Source organism: Delphinus delphis, unplaced genomic scaffold (assembly GCF_949987515.2).
Source record: "Delphinus delphis unplaced genomic scaffold, mDelDel1.2 scaffold_30, whole genome shotgun sequence".
Classification (NCBI taxonomy): domain Eukaryota; kingdom Metazoa; phylum Chordata; class Mammalia; order Artiodactyla; family Delphinidae; genus Delphinus; species Delphinus delphis.
In genome coordinates, this window is record NW_027192651.1 from 4701389 (window position 1) to 4712171 (window position 10783).

Here is a 10783-nt window from a genome sequence, read left to right on the forward strand (position 1 = left end):
CGCATATTAAACGCCTAAGAATGTACCTGACTAGTAAGTATCTTAAAACCTACAGATTGCTATGCCTCCGAAAGAGAATCAAGCATGTGTACAGGGGCATAAACGCAGCAGTGATAGGATTGGAGAGGTTCGGTGAGCAAATGAAGACCCTTTGAAGACATATTGCATGGTACCCATTCCACGGGTCTCAACTCTCCAGGTTTAAGGTATTCTTCCCTCAGCTAAAACATGCATGTGGAACCCAGAGTATGATCAACCGTGTGAACGGGAGACGTGTTCAAATATGTCTCAGTTTTCCTCCCCTGGTACTCGGGTGCAACATTCCAGACGCTTTACTAACACTCTCCCCACTTGGAGAGTCAGCGCCTTTAACCTCCTGTTTGGCCCAGTTTGCAATTTCTGCGGAAGATGAACAGGAATAGGGAGAACCAATGAGAGACTAGCTGGAGGTGTCTGGACGGGCAAATTTAACTCTCATTTCCCACCAGGAAGAGGAAATAACCAAAGGCTCAGCGTGCCGTGCCGTATCCAGATTAGGGCCTGAAGCCATCCTGCGGTGTTGCGGTCTGCTCAAAAGAAAGCGAGTTGAAGAAAGGAGCTCAGGAGCACTGTAATTCACAAACCTGCAGAGTTATAAATGACAGCTATCGTCCAAAACTATACTGAAATAAGGCTGCCAAGAGGACTTGAAAGCGGGGCAGAATTGCAGGAAACCGATTTCAGGAGGTAGACTGGAATTGCATTGAAAGCATAGGAAAAGAGGCAGAACGTCCACAATGATGCACTTGGCCAAAAAGGGCGTATGCGTTTTTTCCTGAATATATTCAGGAAAAAACGCATACGCCCTTTTTGGCCAACCAAGCAAGCTTGCAAAGGAAATCTGCACTACAATGAAGTCTCACTTCCCCCCGGTCAAAAGGGCCATCTGAAAAAAGTGTAAAATCCAGAAAGGCAGGACAGGCCATGGAGAACTGGGAGCCTTGTTATGCTGATGGGCGGGATGTAAATTGCCAACAGACACTTGGGAGAAGTGTATGGTGTTTCCTGAAACATCTAAAAAACAAAGCAACAGAGCCTAGGGCACTTCCACTTATGGTCCTATAGCTTACGGAAATTAAAATCAAAAAGACACAGCCAGCCCAAAATTTGGAACGGCTCTGTTCACAAGAACCAGGTTTACAGTACAAGTTCAACATTGCAAAAAGTGAAAAATGGATAAAGAAGTTGTGGTATTTACTTACAAAGCAATATCACTCAGCAATGAAATCTATGTCATCAGGCCCGTAGCAGCATAATGAGTGGATTCAGGTATGATGATTCTAACTGAAATAAGTCACACAGAAAAAGAAACATCATAAGATATCAGTAATACACGGAATGTAAACTTGGCTACACAGGAACTGAATTACAGAACAGAACAGGGTCTCAAATTTAGAAAACCAACTTATGCTTGCTTAAGGGTAAAGGTGAGTTGGGGTGCTCCATAAAACCAGAGATTGAAATGAGCACAGATAAATTTCCTTAAGCCAAATATGTAATAGATAAGAGCTACTCCTTGCTCAACGAAATGGACTCAACACACCATATTAAACGCCTAAGAATGTACCTGACTAGTAAGTATCTTAAAACCTATGGATTGCTATGTCTCCGAAAGAGAATCAAGCATGTGTACACGGGCATAAACGCAGCAGTGATAGGATTGGAGAGGTTCGGTGAGCAAATGAAGACCCTTTGAAGTCATATTGCATGGTACCCATTCCACGGGTCTCAACTCTCCAGGTTTAAGGTATTCTTCCTTCAGCTAAAACATGCATGTGGAACCTAGAGTATGATCAACCATGTGATCGGGAGACGTGTTCAAATATGTCTCAGTTTTCGTACCCTGGTACTCGGGTGCAACATTCCAGACGCTTTACTAACACTCTCCCGACTTGGAGAGTCAGTCCCTTTAACTTCCTGTTTGGCCCAGTTTGCAATTTCTGTGGAAAATGAACAGGAATAGCGAGAACCAATGAGAGACTACCTGGGGGTGTCTGGACGGGCAAATTTAACTCTCATTTCCCAGCAGGAAGAGGAATTAACCAAAGGCTCAGCGTGCCGTGCCAGAAACAGATTAGGGCCTGAAGCCATCCTGCGGTGTTGCGGCCAGCTCACAAGAAAGCAAGTTGAAGAAAGGAGCTCAGGGGCACTGTAATTCACAAACCTGCAGAGTTATAAATGACAGCTATCGTCCAAAAATATACTGAAGTAAGGCTGCCAAGAGGACTTGAAAGCGGGGCAGAATTGCAGGAAACCGATTTCAGGAGGTAGACTGGAATTGCATTGAAAGCATAGGAAAAGAGGCAGAACGTCCACAATGATGCACTTGGCCAAAAAGGGCGTATGCGTTTTTTCCTGAATATATTCAGGAAAAAACGCATACGCCCTTTTTGGCCAACCAAGCAAGCTTGCAAAGGAAATCTGCACTACAATGAAGTCTCACTTCCCCCCGGTCAAAAGGGCCATCTGAAAAAAGTGTAAAATCCACACAGGCAGGACAGGCCATGGAGAACTGGGAGCCTTGTTATGCTGATGGGCGGGATGTAAATTGCCAACAGACACTCGGGAGAAGTGTATGGTGTTTCCTGAAACATCTAAGAAACAAAGCAACAGAGCCTAGGGCACTTCCACTTATGGTCCTATAGCTTACGGAAATTAAAATCAAAAAGACACAGCCACCCCAAAGTTTGGGACGCCTCTGTTTACAAGAACCTCATTTACCGTACAAGTTCAATATCACAGAAGGTGAAAAATGGATAAAGAACTTGTGGTACTTACGTACAATGCAGTATCACTCAGCAATGAAATCTATGTCATCAGGCCCGTAGCAGCATAATGAGTGGATTCAGGTATGATGATTCTAACTGAAATAAGTCACACAGAAAAAGAAACGTCGTAAGATAGCAGTAATACACAGAATGTAAACTTGGCTACACAGGAACTGATTTACAGAACAGAACAGGGTCTCAAATTTAGAAAACCAACTTATGCTTGCTTGAGGATAAAGGTGAGTTGGGGTGCTGCATAAAACCAGAGATTGAAATGAGCACAGATAAAGTTCCTTAAGCCAAATATGGAATAGACAAGAGCTACTCCTTGTTCAACGAAATGGACTCAACACCGCATATTAAACACCTAAGTATGTACCTGACTAGTAAGTATCTTAAAACCTACGGATTGCTATGTCTCCGAAAGAGAATCAAGCATGTGTACACGGGCATAAACGCAGCAGTGATAGGATTGGAGAGGTTCGGTGAGCAAATGAAGACCCTTTGAAGTCATATTGCATGGTACCCATTCCACGGGTCTCAACTCTCCAGGTTTAAGGTATTCTTCCTTCAGCTAAAACATGCATGTGGAACCCAGAGTATGATCAACCGTGTGAACGGGAGACGTGTTCAAATATGTCTCAGTTTTCCTCCCCTGGTACTCGGGTGCAACATTCCAGGCGCTTTACTAACACTCTCCCCACTTGGAGAGTCAGCGCCTTTAACCTCCTGTTTGGCCCAGTTTGCAATTTCTGCGGAAGATGAACAGGAATAGCGAGAACCAATGAGAGACTAGCTGGAGGTGTCTGGACGGGCAAATTTAACTCTCATTTCCCACCAGGAAGAGGAAATAACCAAAGGCTCAGCGTGCCGTGCCGGAACCAGATTAGGGCCTGAAGCCATCCTGCGGTGTTGCGGCCAGCTCAAAAGAAAGCGAGTTGAAGAAAGGAGCTCAGAGGCACTGTAATTCACAAACCTGCAGAGTTATAAATGACAGCTATCGTCCAAAAATATACTGAAGTAAGGCTGCCAAGAGGACTTGAAAGCGGGGCAGAATTGCAGGAAACCGATTTCAGGAGGTAGATTGGAATTGCATTGAAAGCATAGGAAAAGAGGCAGAACGTCCACAATGATGCACTTGGCCAAAAAGGGCGTATGCGTTTTTTCCTGAATATATTCAGGAAAAAACGCATACGCCCTTTTTGGCCAACCAAGCAAGCTTGCAAAGGAAATCTGCACTACAATGAAGTCTCACTTCCCCCCGGTCAAAAGGGCCAGCTGAAAAAAGTGTAAAATCCAAAAAGGCAGGACAAGCCATGGAGAACTGGGAGCCTTGTTATGCTGATGGGCGGGATGTAAATTGCCAACAGACACTCGGGAGAAGTGTATGGTGTTTCCTGAAACATCTAAAAAACAAAGCAACAGAGCCTAGGGCACTTCCACTTATGGTCCTATAGCTTAGGGAAATTAAAATCTAAAAGGCACAGCCACCCCAAAGCTTGGGACGCCTCTGTTTACAAGAACCTCATTTACCGTACAAGTACAATATCACACTACGTGAAAAATGGATAAAGAACTTGTGGTACTTACGTACAATGCAGTATCACTCAGCAATGAAATCTATGTCATCAGGCCCGTAGCAGCATAATAAGTGGATTCAGGTACGATGATTCTAACTGAAATAAGTCACACAGAAAAAGAAACATCATAAGATATCACTAATACACGGAATGTAAACTTGGCTACACAGGAACTGAATTCCAAAACAGAACAGGGTCTCAAATTTAGAAAACCAACTTATGCTTGCTTAAGGGGAAAGGTGAGTTGGGGTGCTGCATAAAACCAGAGATTGAAATGAGCACAGATAAAGTTCCTTAAGCCAAATATGGAATAGACAAGAGCTACTCCTTGCTCAACGAAATGAACTCAACACCGCATATTAAACGCCTAAGAATGTACCTGACTAGTAAGTATATTAAAACCTATGGATTGCTATGTCTCCGAAAGAGAATCAAGCATGTGTACAGGGGCATAAACGCAGCAGTGATAGGATTGGAGAGGTTCGGTGATCAACTGAAGACCCTTTGAAGTCATATTGCATGGTACCCATTCCACGGGTCTCAACTCTCCAGGTTTAAGGTATTCTTCCTTCAGCTGAAGCATGCATGTGGAACCCAGAGTATGATCAACATGTGATCGGGAGACGTGTTCAAATATGTCTCAGTTTTCCTCCCCTGGTACTCGGGTGCAACATTCCAGGCGCTTTACTAACACTCTCCCCACTTGGAGAGTCAGCGCCTTTAACCTCCTGTTTGGCCCAGTTTGCAATTTCTGCGGAAGATGAACAGGAATAGCGAGAACCAATGAGAGGCTAGCTGGAGGTGTCTGGACGGGCAAATTTAACTCTCATTTCCCACCAGGAAGAGGAATTAACCAAAGGCTCAGCATGCCGTGCCGGATCCAGATTACGGCCTGAAGCCATCCTGCGGTGTTGCGGCCAGCTCACAAGAAAGCGAGTTGAAGAAAGGAGCTCAGGGGCACTGTAATTCACAAACCTGCAGAGTTATAAATGACAGCTATCGTCCAAAAATATACTGAAGTAAGGCTGCCAAGAGGACTTGAAAGCGGGGCAGAATTGCAGGAAACCGATTTCAGGAGGTAGACTGGAATTGCATTGAAAGCATAGGAAAAGAGGCAGAGCATCCACGATGATGCACTTGGCCAAAAAGGGCGTATGCGTTTTTTCTTAAATATATTCAGGAAAAACGCATACGCACTTTTTGGCCAACCAAGCAAGCTTGCAAAGGAAATCTGCACTACAATGAAGTCTCACTTCCCCCCGGTCAAAAGGGCCATCTGAACAAAGTGTAAAATCCAGAAAGGCAGGACAGGCCATGGAGAACTGGGAGCCTTGTTATGCTGATGGGCGGGATGTAAATTGCCAACAGACACTCGGGAGAAGTGTATGATATTTCCTAAAACATCTAAAAAACAAAGCAACAGAGCCTAGGGCACTTCCACTTATGGTCCTATAGCTTAGGGAAATTAAAATCAAAAAGACACAGCCACCCCAAAGTTTGGGACGCCTCTGTTTACAAGAACCTCGTTTACCGTACAAGTTCAGTATCACGGAAAGTGAAAAATGGATAAAGAACATGTGGTACTTACGTACAATGCAGTATCACTCAGCAATGAAATCTATGTCATCAGGCCCGTAGCAGCATAATGAGTGGATTCAGGTACGATGATTCTAACTGAAATAAGTCACAAAGAAAAAGAATCATCATAAGATATCACTAACACACGGAATGTAAACTTGGCTACACAGGAACTGTATTCCAAAATAAAACAGGGTCTCAAATTTAGAAAACCAACTTATGCTTGCTTAAGGGGAAAGGTGAGTTGGGGTGCTGCATAAAACCAGAGATTGAAATGAGCACAGATAAAGTTCCTTAAGCCAAATATGGAATAGACAAGAGCTACTCCTTGCTCAACGAAATGGACTCAACACCCCATATTAAACGCCTAAGAATGTACCTGACTAGTAAGTATCTTAAAACCTATGGATTGCTATGTCTCCAAAAGAGAATCAAGCGTGTTTACAGGGGCATAAACGCAGCAGTGATAGGATTGGAGAGGTTCAGTGAGCAAATGAAGACCCTTTGAAGTCATATTGCATGGTACCCATTCCACGGGTCTCAACTCTCCAGGTTTAAGGTATTCTTCCTTCAGCTAAAACATGCATGTGGAACCCAGAGTATGATCAACCGTGTGAACGGGAGACATGTTCAAATATGTCTCAGTTTTCCTCCCCTGGTACTCGGGTGCAACATTCCAGACGCTTTACTAACACTCTCCCCACTTGGAGAGTCAGTCCCTTTAACCTCCTGTTTGGCCCAGTTTGCAATTTCTGCGGAAGATGAACAGGAATAGGGAGAACCAATGAGAGACTAGCTGGAGGTGTCCGGACGGGCAAATTTAACTCTCATTTCCCACCAGGAAGAGGAAATAACCAAAGGCTCAGCGTGCCGTGCCGGAAACAGATTAGGGCCTGAAGCCATCCTGCGGTGTTGCGGCCAGCTCACAAGAAAGCGAGTTGAAGAAACGAGCTCAGGGGCACTGTAATTCACAAACCTGCAGAGTTATAAATGACAGCTATCGTCCAAAAATATACTGAAGTAAGGCTGCCAAGAGGACTTGAAAGCGGGGCAGAATTGCAGGAAACCGATTTCAGGAGGTAGACTGGAATTGCATTGAAAGCAAAGGAAAAGAGGCAGAGCGTCCACGATGATGCACTTGGCCAAAAAGGGCGTATGCGTTTTTTCTTAAATATATTCAGGAAAAACGCATACGCACTTTTTGGCCAACCAAGCAAGCTTGCAAAGGAAATCTGCACTACAATGAAGTCTCACTTCCCCCCGGTCAAAAGGGCCATCTGAACAAAGTGTAAAATCCAGAAAGGCAGGACAGGCCATGGAGAACTGGGAGCCTTGTTATGCTGATGGGCGGGATGTAAATTGCCAACAGACACTCGGGAGAAGTGTATGATGTTTCCTGAAACATCTAAAAAACAAAGCAATAGAGCCTAGGGCACTTCCACTTATGGTCCTATAGCTTAGGGAAATTAAAATCAAAAAGACACAGCCACCCCAAAGTTTGGGACGCCTCTGTTTACAAGAACCTCGTTTACCGTACAAGTTCAGTATCACGGAAAGTGAAAAATGGATAAAGAACATGTGGTACTTACGTACAATGCAGTATCACTCAGCAATGAAATCTATGTCATCAGGCCCGTAGCAGCATAAGGAGTGGATTCAGGTACGATGATTCTAACTGAAATAAGTCACACAGAAAAAGAAACATCATAAGATATCACTAACACACGGAATGTAAACTTGGCTACACAGGAACTGAATTACAGAACAGAACAGGGTCTCAAATTTAGAAAACCAACTTATGCTTGCTTAAGGGGAAAGGTGAGTTGGGGTGCTGCATAAAACCAGAGATTGAAATGAGCACAGATAAAGTTCCTTAAGCCAAATACGGAATAGACAAGAGATACTCCTTGCTCAACAAAATGGACTCAACACCACATATTAAACGCCTAAGAATGTACCTGACTAGTAAGTATCTTAAAACCTATGGATTGCTATATCTCCGAAAGAGAATCAAGCATGTGTGCAGGGGCATAAACGCAGCAGTGATAGGATTGGAGAGGTTCGGTGAGCAAATGAAGACCCTTTGAAGTCATATTGCATGGTACCCATTCCACGGGTCTCAACTCCCCAGGTTTAAGGTATTCTTCCTTCAGCTAAAACATGCATGTGGAACCCAGAGTATGATCAACCGTGTGAACGGTACACGTGTTCATATATGTCTCAGTTTTCCTCCCCTGGTACTTGGGTGAAACATTCCAGACGCTTTACTAACACTCTCCCCACTTGGAGAGTCAGCGCCTTTAAACTCCTGTTTGGCCCAGTTTGCAATTTCTGCGGAAGATGAACAGGAATAGGGAGAACCAATGAGAGACTACCTGGAGGTGTCTGGACGGGTAAATTTAACTCTCATTTCCCACCAGGAAGAGGAATTAACCAAAGGCTCAGCGTGCCGTGCCGGAACCAGATTAGGGCCTGAAGCCATCCTGCGGTGTTGCGGCCAGCTCAAAAGAAAGCGAGTTGAAGAAAGAAGCTCAGGGGTACCGTAATTCACAAACCTGCAGAGTTATAAATGACAGCTATCGTCCAAAAATATACTGAAGTAAGGCTGCCAAGAGGACTTCAAAGCGGGGCAGAATTGCAGGAAACCGATTTCAGGAGGTAGACTGGAATTGCATTGAAAGCATAGGAAAAGAGGCAGAACGTCCACAATGATGCACTTCGCCAAAAAGGGCGTATGCGTTTTTTCCTGAATATATTCAGGAAAAAACGCATACGCCCTTTTTGGCCAACCAAGCAAGCTTGCAAAGGAAATCTGCACTACAATGAAGTCTCACTTCCCCCCGGTCAAAAGGGCCATCTGAAAAAAGTGTAAAATCCAGAAAGGCAGGACAGGCCATGGAGAACTGGGAGCCTTGTTATGCTGATGGGCGGGATGTAAATTGCCAACAGACACTCGGGAGAAGTGTATGGTGTTTCCTGAAACATCTAAAAAACAAAGCAACAGAGCCTAGGGCACTTCCACTTATGGTCCTATAGCTTAGGGAAATTAAAATCAAAAAGACACAGCCACCCCAAAGTTTGCACGCCTCTGTTTACAAGACCCTCGTTTACCGTACAAGTTCAACATCGCAGAAAGTGAAAAATGGATAAAGAACTTGTGGTATTTACTTACAAAGCAATATCACTCAGCAATGAAATCTATGTCATCAGGCCCTTGGCAGCACAATGAGTGGATTCAGGTACGATGATTCTAACTGAAATAAGTCACACAGAAAAAGAAACATCATAAGATATCAGTAATACACGGAATGTAAACTTGGCTACACAGGAACTGAATTTCAGGACAGAACAGGTTCTCAAATTTAGAAAACCAACTTATGCTTGCTTAAGGGGAAAGGTGAGTTGGGGTGCTGCATAAAACCAGAGATTGAAATGAGCACAGATAAAGTTCCTTAAGCCAAATATGGAATAGACAAGAGCTACTCCTTGCTCAACGAAATGGACTCAACACCGCATATTAAACACCTAAGAATGTACCTGACTAGTAAGTATCTTAAAACCTATAGATTGCTATGTCTCCGAAAGAGAATCAAGCATGTGTACAGGGGCATAAATGCAGCAGTGATAGGATTGGAGAGGTTCGGTGAGCAAATGAAGACCCTTTGAAGTCATATTGCATGGTACCCATTCCACGGGTTTCAACTACCCAGGTTTAAGGTATTCTTCCTTCAGCTAAAACATGCATGTGGAACCTAGAGTATGATCAACCATGTGATCGGGAGACGTGTTCAAATATGTCTCAGTTTTCGTACCCTGGTACTCAGGTGCAACATTCCAGATGCTTTACTAACACTCTCCGGACTTGGAGAGTCAGTCCCTTTAATCTCCTGTTTGGCCCAGTTTGCAATTTCTGCGGAAGATGAACAGGAATAGCGAGAACCAATGAGAGACTAGCTGGAGGTGTCTGGACGGGCAAACTTAACTCTCATTTCCCACCAGGAAGAGGAATTAACCAAAGGCTCAGCGTGCCGTGCCGGAACCAGATTAGGGCCTGAAGCCATCCTGCGGTGTTGCGGCCAGCTCACAAGAAAGCGAGTTGAAGAAAGGAGCTCAGGGGCACTGTAATTCACAACCCTGCAGAGTTATAAATGACAGCTATTGTCCAAAAATATACTGAAGTAAGGCTGCCAAGAGGACTTGAAAGCGGGGAAGAATTGCAGGAAACCGATTTCAGGAGGTAGACTGGAATTGCATTGAAAGCATAGGAAAAGAGGCAGAACGTCCACAATGATGCACTTGGCCAAAAAGGGCGTATGCGATTTTTCCTGAATATGTTCAGGAAAAAACGCATACGCCCTTTTTGGCCAACCAAGCAAGCTTGCAAAGGAAATCTGCACTACAATGAAGTCTCACTTCCCCCCGGTCAAAAGGGCCATCTGAAAAAAGTGTAAAATCCAGAAAGGCAGGACAGGCCATGGAGAACTGGGAGCCTTGTTATGCTGATGGGCGGGATGTAAATTGCCAACAGACACTCGGGAGAAGTGTATGGTGTTTCCTGAAACATCTAAAAAACAAAGCAACAGAGCCTAGGGCACTTCCACTTATGGTCCTATAGCTTAGGGAAATTAAAATCAAAAAGACACAGCCACCACAAAGATTGGGACGCCTCTGTTTACAAGAACCTCGTTTACAGTACAAGTTCAACATCGCAGAAAGTGAAAAATGGATAAAGAAGTTGTCGTATTTACTTACAAAGCAATATCACTCAGCAATGAAATCTGTCTCATCAGGCCCTTAGCAGCACAATGAGTGGATTCA